We start from the raw sequence: 13,521 nt of genomic DNA, 5'->3' as shown, positions 1-13,521 counted from the left end.
GCACCCCCCGCACCCTCCCCCGCTCCACCGCCGCCGCCGATGATATTTTCAAGTAACAAATTTGAACATATTTTTAAAAAAATTATTACTATTTTTATAAAAAAATATTACTGTTATGATTTAAACAAGTCTGAACATATTTAAACACAAATAAATATCAAACAGGAGTTAAAATGCATAAAAAAATATTTGGGAGCCTGGGAATCGAACCCAGGACCTCCTGGTGTGTGTGCTGCGTACTGACCAGTCAGGCTAGTGGGCGGGTTCTGTTGTAGATAGGGTTAGGTGGTATATAACCTTACAAGTCGGGCTAGATCAAATTACTTATGGCGCACCCCTCGGTGGTGCGCCATTTCTATGGATGTACTTATGGCGCACCCCTGGGTGGTGCGTCATTGCTAAGCCTCCCCCACACTAAAATCCCCAATCTCTCACATTTCTCTCTAATCCCTTCCCTGCCTCATCTCACCCGCGCCTGACCACCACCGACCACCACTTCCCCCGTGCTCGTCGTCCCCGGCCGTGCACCCGACCACCCTCCGCCGCCGACCACCTCCCTCACCGTCCCCCTCCGCCCACGCCCGCGCCCTCGCCGTCCCCCTCCCCCCGCGGCTCCGCCTACGTCAACCTCCCTCCTGAGCACGACAGCTAGGGTTCCTAGCCACGGCCACCGCTGCTGGCCCGCCGCCACGGCGCGCCCAGCCGGCCGAACCCTCCGCTGCCCCGCCTCCGGTACAGGACCCCAGCAGCGCCTCCCCCCATCAAGCAGCCGCTCCCACCAGCGTCGCCCCCCTCCCTGGAGCAGGCGCTCCTGCCCAGCAACGCTGCCGCCCGAAGCTACGCCGGCGACCAGTCCGTAGGAAGGTAGCCACCACTCCTTCCTCCTTCCTCCCTCTTCCCTCATCCCCCTCCCTCCTTCCTCTTGCATCCTTTGTTCAAATTTTTTTCCTTATTTTTTTAGTGGATGAGTACTTGATGTAGATTCGATACTGTGGAAATATAATGATAGTTATTTCTTGCTTGCTGCGTGATTTTTCCAGAGCATGCTCAAGTTTACATGTGAAAGGATTGTGCTTGATAGGTGTTTGTGATAATACCTCTAAGGGCAAATGTTTACAAATTGTAGGTTGAATATTTTTCATGAGCAAATGTTTTGGTTTAAACATGTTAGCAAATTGTAGATTAAGTTGTTTTATCTGCAATTTGAGAGAGCAGGAGCTTTGTGTTGGTTGTACTGGCTGAAATTGGTTAACACATATCTTCCAGAGAGATCCCTGTTCTAGGATCTGAGCTCTCTCTTCTCTGAATTCAACTAAGGCATGAGGAACAAGGGGGGAGATAGCTATTAGATCCATGTCTTAGTAGTGGTAAACAATCGTGTAGGTCAATTTTGACTCCGATCTTGAACTACAGGGTTGCAATGTTTTGGCATCAACACTTGTAAGAAAAGAAAAAGCAGGAGAATGAAGATTATATTAAAAAATGGTATTAGTAGTGGTAAACAAGCAGGAGAACAAGGAGTTGTTCTCTGTCAGGTCCAATTCTGAAGAAATAAAAAGTGAATAGTTTGTTTGTTCCCTGTGTGGTCACTCTATTTTTTGAGTACTGGCATTAGTTATGTTTGTTAGCAGCAAGATATTTAAATGAAGCTTGTTCTTTTTCAACTGTTCAACTGATGCCATGAAACTGAATATAGTAGTTGAAAACTCTGTTTTTCTTCCTGATCGTGAAAATTTGAAGTCCTGTTTGTGTTTTGGTTTTGTTGGTTGACAATTATGTTTAGTTTTTCATTTCATGGGTGCTGTAAAATGTGCAGGTGGTGAGTTGAGGATCAGCATACAGCTTGTTTGGACTAACCAAGAGGACGAGGTATGTTGCTTGCCCAAGCTATGTGACACGTACGCGCCAAGTTTTCTGTTATATAATTACCTGTTAGTGCTTAGTTAAACTGCATGATACGGCCATAGCAGATGGATGATACTAGGTGTTGTTTTGTTTCTTGCCAATGTATTCAGAGAGCAAATGTGCCACTGCAGATTTCTTTTCTTGAAGGCAGCTCACATAAGTTGAGCTACAAGTGAACAACTTGCTGCTATTAGATCTGGAATGGAAGCTCACATAAGTTGAGCTGATTTTTGTCCATATGAAAGTAGAGGACCATATGGTCTGTGGGCTTTTCATCCATATGAAAGTAGAGGCACATTGTGGTGCTAGTTTGCTGGGTTTTGTCTCCGACCATCGTGTCGTGATGAATTTGCAGGTACTCTGAGAGGCCCTTGAGTTTGCTGGAATGTTGATTAACTTCCATTCCGGCAAATTCGGGTACTCCATATGTCCTATTTTCAGCAAAGGTCATGCTGAAATTTTCCGTGAATTTTAGCATGACTTTGCTAAAAATAGGACATATGGGGTACTTGCGACTAATGCATGGGCCGGGGTATCTTAGTACTTAATTAAGTAGGATCAACTGCCCCTTTATTCTTGCTGCATTAAACCATAGGTGGCAATAGAGCCAAGTGATTAGGGCCAACTTAGAATTCTCCTTAGCATCGATAAACCCTAGATGATAAACCCAACATAGGTGGCAATAGAGCCAAGTGATTAGGGCCAAGTGATTAGGCCCAACCTAGGGTGCCTCGGCATCGATAAACCCTAAATGATGAAAACTTAACTTGGCTGCCCCGGATGCCTCGGTGTTGATGAGAACCTAAATGATGTACGCTTAGGCTTCTAGGGTGCCTCGGCGTCGACAAACCCTAAATGATGAAAGCTTAGGCTTTTAGGGTGCCTCAGCATCGACAAACCCTAAATGATGAGACCATGATCTTGTTCCTTGACAATAACCAACTTTTTGACCAAACTTTTTTCCAATTAGAGCGAAACATGGCCCACAACGATGAGGCTAGTGGTTCGGGCGGCAAGCAATTCTAGGAGCTGTCCCAGGAGATGGAGGAACAACCTCACCGCTATGAGGACGCCGCGGAAGACACCGATCTTGACTACACAACCCCTACTGGCGTCGGGGATGACACCACTGATGGTGCCGCCGAGGATGCCACCACTGATGATGGCAGCGCTCACACAAATGGCAGCCAACCGAAGAAGCAAAGGAAGGACCGGCGCCCGAATGCGCTCCGCACCCTCAAGGAGGAATTCACTCAAGTGGACTCCGACGGGAATCCAACGGAGCCCAAACATATAGTCAAGGGGTACTCGCTTCAGCTCGGGTGCATTCTCCGGACCACCGTCTCGATCAACCCCGATAACCTTAGGAATAAGGACCACGGGAATTTGCGCAACCTCCTATTCACGAAGCTGCACGAATGATACAAGTTCCCCGCCGAATTTGAAAACACACGCCTCTCAGGGAATAAAGTGAACAGTGCCGCCCTCACGAAGATGAGCACGGCCCTGTCTACTTGGAGAAGCGCGGTGAAGAGAATGATTGATAAAGGTGATAGTTATGAGAAGATCAAGGCGAAATATCCTTTGATGAGCAAAGATGAGTACGAGGAGTTGAAGATCAAGTGCGAGAGCAGCGCAACCTCCGAATCAAGTCAGTGGGGGAAAGAAATGCAGGAGTTGAACTTAGGGGAACACAAACTCGGTCCTGGCGGTTACAGATTGGCGGAGCCTATATGGGACAAGGAGGACGCGGAGCGTGCCGAGCAAGGCCTACCGCCCCGCTTCGAGAAATACAACGGTGACAAGCAGACCAGGAACTATGTTAGGGCCCGGTACAAGGAGGACCCGATAACAAAGGAGCTTACCACGGATCCAAAGACCAGGGCGCTTGATCTTGTTCTGGTAAGGAATACACCCCCGTGTAATTAGCTCCATATGGTTGCACTCTAATTAATCCCCAATATTTCTAAATGGTTCACGTTCCTTTCGCAGGACACTGAAAGCAGTTGCGTGGGGTCGTCTCAGAGCTCCCCTTTCGACACCCCTTTAAATAGGGTGTTGAACGTAATGAAAAACAAGGATAACCTCACGAAGCCGACGTCAGCTGGTCGTGTGGCCGGCAATGGCTTGTCCACAAAATGGGGGTCATACTATACCACTGGTGTGCGGAAGGAGAAAAAGGCCAGCTCAGAAAGCCAGTCGCGCGAGGTTGAAGCACTCAAGGCACAAGTGGCGCGGATTCCGGAGATTGTCCAAGAGCAAGTGGAACAACAACTAGGAACGAAGCTCAACGCCATGGTGCCTACGTTGATTCATGGGCTGACGACGTGGATTGCGGGCGGCCAACAGGGGCCTCCCCCGGTTCCCAGCTTCACGGCCAACAACTCGCACAGCGCGCAGGCGGCGCCATTGGTGTCTCCGGCGGCACCATTGGTGTCTCCGGCGGCGGCGCCATTGGTGTCTCCGGAGGAGGCGGTATTCGTGTCTCCGACGCCGGCATGGGCATTGGACCTTAATGCACCCGGGTGTACGCCGGCCGGCACCTCGCCAGCAAGCGCCCCCTCCGTTTGTTGCACGCCCGCCGTTGGCGGTGCCTTGACATTAGCCGAGCTCGACGGCATCATGGTAACTTAGCCTCTCGGCCGATGACTTCATCTCCTTGCCTTTGACTGGGCATCCCTGACACCCTGTACATGTTTTCACAGGGTGCCGCCGATGTTCCTTGCACTCTTCTGCACTTCATGGGCGCCGAGTTGGTCGATGTCGCCAAGGGCAGAATCGTTCAACCGGGCAACCCCATGTTCCACGGTAATCCGATGCCACCCACAGTGTATAGGGTTGAAGTGGTTCGGGTGCTGCCAGGCTGCGACGAGCTGTTACCTCCGATTCGACCCGTTGGGGCCGACGAAGAAGATGAGATGACCCTCAGCGCCTGCATAAACTAGCCCCTGCTTTGGCCGAAGAGCCAGATTCGTTTGGTGGCGGGGGACACCACCCCACAGACAAGACCGCCAGTCGTGCCGGCGCCAAGCCATGGCAAGAACGCCGCAACGCTACCGGACCTGCCGGACATCCCTATGGCATAGGATCCGGACAGCCCTATGGCACAGGATCCGGACGACGACAACAAAGACGATGGTACATTTACCAAAGTCGATAAGTACTTTTCCGAACATGGGTACGCTGACGAGTTCTGCGAGCCTCTTTCTCAAGAACCCAACCAAGACGACCGCAATCTAGCTGGTACGGCGGAGAAATCCAATTGCAACAGGCGTCGTCTGGCGTTCAGTTCTCAGGAGACGCCTCCAGCTCCCGCCTTCACCGAGCCTCAGATAACTGAGGTGCGAAATATTATCAGCCCCAACACGCTCAAGAAGGCGGTCTATGAGCAGAACTCGGTCCCATTACAGGAGATCAAGAAGAAGGGACGGAAACGAAAGACTAACAAGGGCGCCGGTGCGAGCCAGCCGGCACCGAGTTCAATCCGTGCTCAGGACGGGCCACCTTCACCTAAGGATATCTCGAGGAGGGTGCATGTGGCGGGTAGGGCGATGCTACCGCCAAATATGCTGAATGCTGCAACCGGTGCTATACGGAGTCTGCACGACAGTGTTCTTTCTTTGGAGAAGCGGCGTCTCAGAAAGAAGGATGTGGCATACCTGGTTTTCGTGGCCAAGGTGCCAGAGGGCAAGGGCTTTGTGGATGGCGACATCGGGGGTACGATCGTCCTGCGGTTTGATGACATCTTTGCTATGTTGAACCTTCATCCCCTGCACTACACCTTCATTCGGCTGTTTTCGCTGAGTATGGAGATGCGGATCATTAGAGACAAGACCCCGGACATCGTGATAGTCGACCCCTTCTACATGTGTGCCAAGCAATTGAGCAGCGCTGGGGACCGCCAAGTTGCGAGTTCACACCTCGAAGGCGTCATTCTGGCAAACCCAGATAAGGATAACTTCCTTGTGGCTTACTTTCCCGAGTAAGTCATCCCTTAACCGCCCCGTAACATATGATTTCTTAGATTTCGATCGTTCTTTTTTTCTAACATTCCGTGTTCTGTGCAGTGACACACATTGCACACTCATCCTCTTAAGCCCGAAATATTCCATGGCCACATATTTCGACCCGAACCGTAACTCCAAGATAGACTACACAATTGTCAAGAAAGTTCTTGATGATGTTCTCCCCGGCTACGCCAAATCTGGAGGCACCTTCACCAGGGCGTTTCGTAAGTACGGCAAGCACATGTTCTCACACAATACGAAGTTCTGCTGCGTCAAGCAGCCGCCTGGCGGTCAGAAGGATGCCTACTATGCCCTCCATCACATGCGGGCGATCGTAAGGGACCATCATCAACTTCTGCTACCAGATAATCTCAAAGGTTGGGCTGCAAACTTGTCGGCAATCCAGGACGTGGACCTCAGACAAGAATTCTTTCGCATCCAGTCGGAGTTTGCGGACATCATCCATCAAGATGTCCTTCATACCTCAGGGCAGTTCTTCCTCAGATATCAACCATCCAACAATGAGATAGATGGAATGCTACAAATGCAGGGTGACAATGACAACGATTTCATGACCATCACGACAGACTACGGCTTCATCCACGCTCCTGTCCGATGAGTCGAGTCGAAAGTAGTGATGTGTAGTTCTGAAACATTGATTGGCTCATGTTGTAATTAAACTTTAATGAATTCGTATGTTTCTTTGGTTTGGACAGTCGTTCAACTTAGATGTAATCAATGCTATTTATTAGTAGGACCATGAATCATGCTATTAATGTCTTGATTTTCCCTTCCGATCCTTTTGTTGCATACTTACATATTGCTTATGTATTGTCTGTTCTTTGGCTTGTGCATAGAGATGTCGTCGTATGTCGTGTACAAGGGTAAGGTTCCCGGAGTCTACGACGACTGGGAGGAGTGTCGGAGACAGGTTCACCGTTTCAGCGGTAACAGTTACAAAGGGTACACCACTAGGGCGGAGGCCGAATCTAGATATGCCCGCTATCTAGCGGGAGAGAGAGGAGGGAGCGTTGGAGGAACCGGATGAAGACCAGTTTGATCACGAGGATGCTCATCGTCATGACCACAACTCTCTTCTAAGTGATGGTAGTTTAGATGATCAATATCGACTTGTAATGTGAAGACAAACTCGATACTCGCGGTCTTGAGACTTGTAATGTTTTATCTTTGTTCGGTCTTTTGAATTCGGAGACTAATATGATGAATTGTATTCGGAGACTAATCTTCTATTGTATTCGATGAATTTGATGTTGCTGTGTGCTGCTGTCTATATTCTATCCAATAATATATTTTGTAAGCTGTGCAAAAATCAGAAAAGTAAAAAAAACCAAATATTCATACTAATGGCGCATCACCACGAGGTGCGCCATTAGTATGCCAAAGGATACTAAGGGCGCATCAACACAGAATGCGCCATTAGTATGACAAAGCACATGCTTATGTATGCCCCCCGGGAGGCACACTAATGGCGCATGGTGTTACATACTAATGGCGCACTGCTTGGTGCGCCATTAGTATACCAGATACTAATGGCGCACCAGTGGTGCGCCATTAGTAAAAAATACTAGTGGTGTGCTACTAATGGCGCACTGGTAATGCGCCATTAGTAGGCAAAACCAGTGCGCCATTAGTAGGCCTTTTCCTATTAGTGACATCATCATGCGCATGTTATAGAATCCCCTCCTGCTTGTCATGGATCAAAAACTACAGCCATGCGCTTGGTCTAACTGTTAGTCTCCTAGCCCCGACCTCGCTCGCCCTCCCTTCCTCTCGCTTTCATGATCTTGTCCTTGTCGCCAAATTATAGTTCACGGCGGCGGGGTCGCCGTGGCCTCGAGCACCAACCACGGCCTCGGGGAGGGCAGTTTAAATTACATGGGCATGCCCTCAATCTCGTCCATGTTTAATTTTCACATTAATCCCTTATCTCTCTTCAATGAGGTGGACAACAGCGTAAGCCGATTCACCCAAATATCCATCCAACAGCCAGCTCCTGGGTACATGAAGTTTCACATGCATATATAAGCTGGCGCAATCGAATGTAAAAGAGCGAGGTGGGATTATTAAGAGAACTATTCCTGTATCAGCCAAAAAGCATAGCCTAGCTCAGGTGGCGCTGCCATACAGATTTGTTTGATGGTCGTGAGTTTGAGTCCTTCTACAGCTAATGTTTTTGCCTCCTCTAGCCTGCTAAGTTGGGCCATAGCACAGGCCACGAACGATGGATGGGATAAGGCCTGTGAAGCCATGCGCGAGCCACGATCGAAAACTTGCACATGGACGCGCGGACCCTAAATTAGTACCACCTCGTTTATATTACAATTTTGTCTATACAAATCGTAAAAGCGTATTATGACATGAGAAGAAAGCGTATTGTGACAGTGAACCCGACGAAGTCAATCCATGCTTTATTATTAGGGAGAGAAAAGATAGACCCGGGGGCCATAGGTTTCACTAGTGGCTTCTCTCAAGATAGCATAAGTATTACGGTGGGTGAACAAATTACTGTCGAGCAATTGATCGAAAAGCGCATAGTTATGAGATTATCTAGGCATGATCATGTATATAGGCATCACGTCCGCAACAAGTAGATCGAAACGATTCTGCATCTACTACTATTAATCCACACATCGACCGACTCCTGCCTGCATCTAGAGTATTAAGTTCATAAGAACAGAGTAACACATTAAGAAAGATGACATGATGTAGAGGGATAGACTCATGCAATATGATATAAACCCCATTTTTTATCCTTGATGACAACAATACAATACGTACCTTGCTGCCCCTGCTGTCACTCTTTTTTACACCGCAAGATTGAACCCAAAGCTAAGCACTTCTCCCATTGCAAGAAACATCAATCTAGTAGGCCAAACCAAACTGATAATTCAAAGAGACTTGCAAAGATAACCAATCACACATAAAACAATTCAGAGAAGATTCAAATATTTCTCATAGATAAACTTGATCATAAACCCTAAATTCATTGGATCTCGACAAACACACCGCAAAAAGAGTTACAATGAATAGATCTCCAACAAGATCGAGGAGAACTTTGTATTGAGATTCAAAGAGAGAGAATAAGCCATCTAGCTAATAACTATGGACCCGAAGATCTGTGGTAAACTACTCACAACTCATCGGAGAGGCCTTGGAGATGACGTAGAGGCCCTCCATGGTCGATTCCCCCTCCGGCGGAGCACCATCGAAGGCTCCAAGATGGGATCTTGCGGATACAGAAGGTTGCGGCGGTGGAATTAGGTTTTCGTGGTGCTCTCCGATGTTTTCAGGGTACGTGAGTATATATAGGCAAAAGAAGTACGTCGGTGGAGCCACGAGGGTGGGGGGCGTGCCCACCCCCTTAGGGCGTGCCGGGCACCCTCGTGGACGCCTCGTTTGTTGCTTGACGTCCACTCCAAGTCTCCTGGTTTGCATTTGTTCCAAAAAGATCGCTCCCGAAGGTTTCATCCCGTTTGGACTCCGTTTGATATTCCTTTTCTTCGAAACATTGAAATAGGCAAAAAAACAGCAAATCGGGCTGGGCCTCCGGTTAGTAGGTTAGTCCCAAAAATGATATAAAAGTGTAAAGTAAAGCCATAAACATCCAAAACAAGTAATATAATAGCATGGAACAATAAAAAATTATAGATACGTTGGAGACGTATCAATGGTGTCGTTGGTTCGCCGGATTAACGCTGAAATCACCAACTCCAACGAGCTCCGCCACCTTGGAGATAACCATTTCGACACTGTTCGTCCACCCCTGCCCTCGCCACGGGCACATCCAAGTTCGCCTCGTTGAGCTGGACCCGTTCCCCTCCTCTTTGACGGTCGCCGTGGCCTCCTCACTGGCTTCCCTCCTCTCTCTCTCTCTCTCTCTCTCTCTCTCTCTCTCTCTCTCTCCCTCTCCCTCTCACGAGCCTGAAGGGGTATGAGTGGAGGCGTATTTGGAAAATATGCCATTGACATGGATTTTTCAGAATTTTTTATTTTCATTTAAGTTCATATATTTGACCCTAAATTTGACCAGTTATATCTCCTAATCTATAAGTTCAAATGAGTTGATTCTTTTTGCACTAGTTTTTTTATGAGCTAACCTTTCTGCATGCCAAATTTTAGAATTTTTCTTGCTGTAGATATTTTTTGGTGCAATAAAAGGCTTTATGTGACATTTTTTGCATTTTCAAATATTTTCAGAAGGTTCTGATTGCCTTGGAGAAGATTGTGATGCCCCCGATTCAATCGTACACTAATCATACACGCAAATGTGTATGATCAGGATTAGGGAGTCATGGGAAGATATCACAACACAACTCTAGACACAAATTAAAATACAACAAGCTTTATATTACAAGCAAGGGGCCTCAAGGGCTCGAATACATAAGCTCGAATACAAACGAGTTAGCAGAAGCAACATTATTTGAGTACACACATGAGTTACACAAGTTTGCCTTAAGAAGGCTAGCACAAAAGCAACAACAATTGAAAAGGCAAGGCCTCCTACCTGGGAGCCTCCTAACTACTCATGGTCATCGGGGTCCATCACGTAGTTGTAGGCACCCTCGGGGTAGTAGTAGTCGTCGGCGGTGGCGTCTGGATCCTAGGCTCCACCATCTGGTTGCAGCATCCGAGAAGAATGGAAAGAGGTGGAAAAAGGGGAGCAAAGCAACCGTGAGTACTCATCCAAAGTACTCGCAAGCAAGGATCTACACTACATATGCATCGGTATCAATGAAATGGGTAGTATCTGTGGACTGAATTGCAGAATGCCAGAAGAGAAGGGGAAAGCCTAGCTTATCAAAGACTAGCATCTTCAAGCAGCACCAAGCATCTTGCAGCAACCAGAAGAGTATAGAATAGCAGTTTATAACAAACATGTTGTAGAAATAACGCCCAGTGATCCTTCCCTGACTCCCTGCGGGAAAGCAATCTCGGAGCCACATATCCATTACATGCGTCTACATTCAATATCCAGTTCTAGTTGTATCGATCGGGATACAACTCCGAGTGTCTATTACCGTGGACCCGACTATTCGAATAGACAATACTTCTCTGCAAGGGTGCACCAACTTACCCAACACGCTCGATCTACTCCGGCCGGACACACCATCAGGTCATGACCGCCCTCGGCCGCTCAACACACCGCAGTCCTACCTAGGCTCATTAGAGAGGCTAGCACGCCGGTCAACATCCTAAGCGCGCAGGGGTCTTGGGCCCATCGCCCTTTGCACTCCTGCAAATTGTGTATGCGACCGGTGAGCAGACCTAGCCCCCTTATTCAAGCGAGGCATTCCAGTTCAACCTGGCACGCATCGCTCCATCGCTGACGTCCGTTGAGCTTTCGGCTGATACATACGATGCAGTGTGCCCATACTTATTCCCGCGTGGTGGTTAGTGCGAAAAAGGCCAGAGGCCTACTTGGATCAAATATCCAAACCGTCAGTGTCTTGGTAGTGCAGTAACGAGCAATGGTTCATGATATGTGGTCCCGTTGCCCCATCTCACGGACTTGCGGCAAGGGCTAAGAATGCCCGGCCGTGCCCCGTGGAAAACTTGCGGCTATCCTCCAGATCAACCCGACTTCACATCACTCGCAGGTACCCCTGGGGGATGACCCGATGTCATCATGGTTCTGTGGTAAGTCAAAGTAACCGTGTGTCTGAAACAACAAGGGGGAAACCCGAGGAATCACCCTCAATGGATTCCCACTCAATGTAATCATCAAGGTGGACTTGGAGGAATCACCCTGATGGTCTACACTTGAGGGGTTGCACGACAGAGTCATTATCGGGAGTGGTGAAGGAGGAATCACCCTCGATGACCACGACCGAATAACTACACTGCAGGGTTAACATCAGAAGTGCTGAGGAGGCATCACCCTCGGCTCTCGATAGTAACTCTACAGAGTCGTACAACTAAGGGGGGGTGAGCGGTGTCGGGGCCTTGACGTCGATCACGTTGATCGAGTCATCAAACATAAAGCGGGGGCAACTGGGACAAGGTGGGGGTCACTGATGGATCTCTAACCAACCTATACTAAGAAATTTAGAATAAGCAGGTAAGGTATGAAAGCAGGTAACAAAAACAGGCTATGCATCGGAATAGGATCATACAAAAGTAGTAGAAGTTCTAATGCAAGCATGAGAGGGAAAGAAATGGGCGATATAAGAATGAACAAGAGGGGTTTGCTTGCCTGGTTGCTCTGTGGCAAAGGCAGGGTCGTCAATGGTGTCGTCGATCTCCAGAGCTGCGCCGGTCTTGAGGTCTACGTCGGTACCGGGATCTACCGAGAGAGAAGAGGAGGAGGAAACAAATAAATAGACAACAAACAAATGTAACACAGAGCATGCTATGCTACGGTGGAGTGCAGGGTTGCCTAAAAGTATGCCTAAGTCATTTTAGTTATTTTAGGATTAACGTTGGAATTGTTAACTGGTTTATATGCACTATTCATCTACCGGAATCGGGCTAAAAGTTACAGGTTCTCTTACGTAGGGGGTTTCGAGATGGAAACAGACGGCATGTTTAGATTTGTCTCGTCATTCTGAGCAACTTTCATGTACAAAGTTTTTCAATCCGAGCAACGGTTTATTTTCTATGATTTTTTCAAAGATTTAATAGTATTCCAAAATTCTAGATTTAAACTAATTCGAAAATCATTTAATCCTAAAATGCTACGGCTACCCAGGATAGCGTACCCAGCTTTGCTGTTAAATGCTGACAGTGGGTCCCGTTGACTGCTGAGTCAGCAGTCAACGGTTGACTAGTCAGTGGGTGAACAATGCACGCGGGCCCACATGTAAGTGTCTCAGGTCTTTAATAGTGATTTTAATTAGTTTATTAAGTTAGTGGGGCCCATCAGTCAGTGAGAGGTTGGGGGGTTAGTACTAAACATCATCAGGCCCCCGATTACAAGGGCCGACCATCAGAGGTGGGCATGCTCGCGCGCACGAACGCAGGGCAGACGCCATGGCCATGGCGCGGCTGGCAGTTGCGACAAGCGCGGCCCGCAGCGAGGTGCGGCCCGAGGCGAGGCAGGGGCGGTCCCCCGGGTGGGCGCGGCCTGGCGAGCGCAAGGCCGAGGCGGGCTCGGCCGGGAGCGGCGAGGCGCGCGTGCAAGGGGCAGTTGCAGGCGGCAGCGACAATGATAGAACGCAGCTGCGGAACATCAGCAGCAGGCAGAGCAAGCGGCAATAGGCTGAGCAGCAAGCAGCAACTAGTAGCAGGCAGCAGTAGAGCAGCAGCTCAGCGCGAAGAGCAGCAGCTCAGTGCGAAGAGCAACAGCAGGAGAGCAGCGAGAGGAGCTCAACGAGCTTCGGTGATGGCGACCGAGTGTAGGGCATGCGCATACGTTGATGGAACGGGCAAGGAAGGGGGGGGTGCGGAGGAGGCTCACCACGAGGAGGTGGATGGCGAGCTCGGGAAGGTGTGTGGTGGACCGGAGCGGCTGAAATCGGCGAAGGCGGTCGGCGCCCGAGACGGTGAAGTCCAGCAATGTCGACGAGCTGCGGCCCTCCCGGCTTGATTTTCGTGGCGTGGACGACGAGGCCAGTGCCGCGGTGCTGATGGGCCTGCTCCAGGGTGACGG

Source organism: Triticum dicoccoides, chromosome 7B (genome assembly GCF_002162155.2).
Source record: "Triticum dicoccoides isolate Atlit2015 ecotype Zavitan chromosome 7B, WEW_v2.0, whole genome shotgun sequence".
In the NCBI taxonomy this organism is placed as follows: domain Eukaryota; kingdom Viridiplantae; phylum Streptophyta; class Magnoliopsida; order Poales; family Poaceae; genus Triticum; species Triticum dicoccoides.
The sequence above is the reverse complement of the archived record's forward strand: the minus strand, read 5'-3'. Positions refer to the sequence as shown.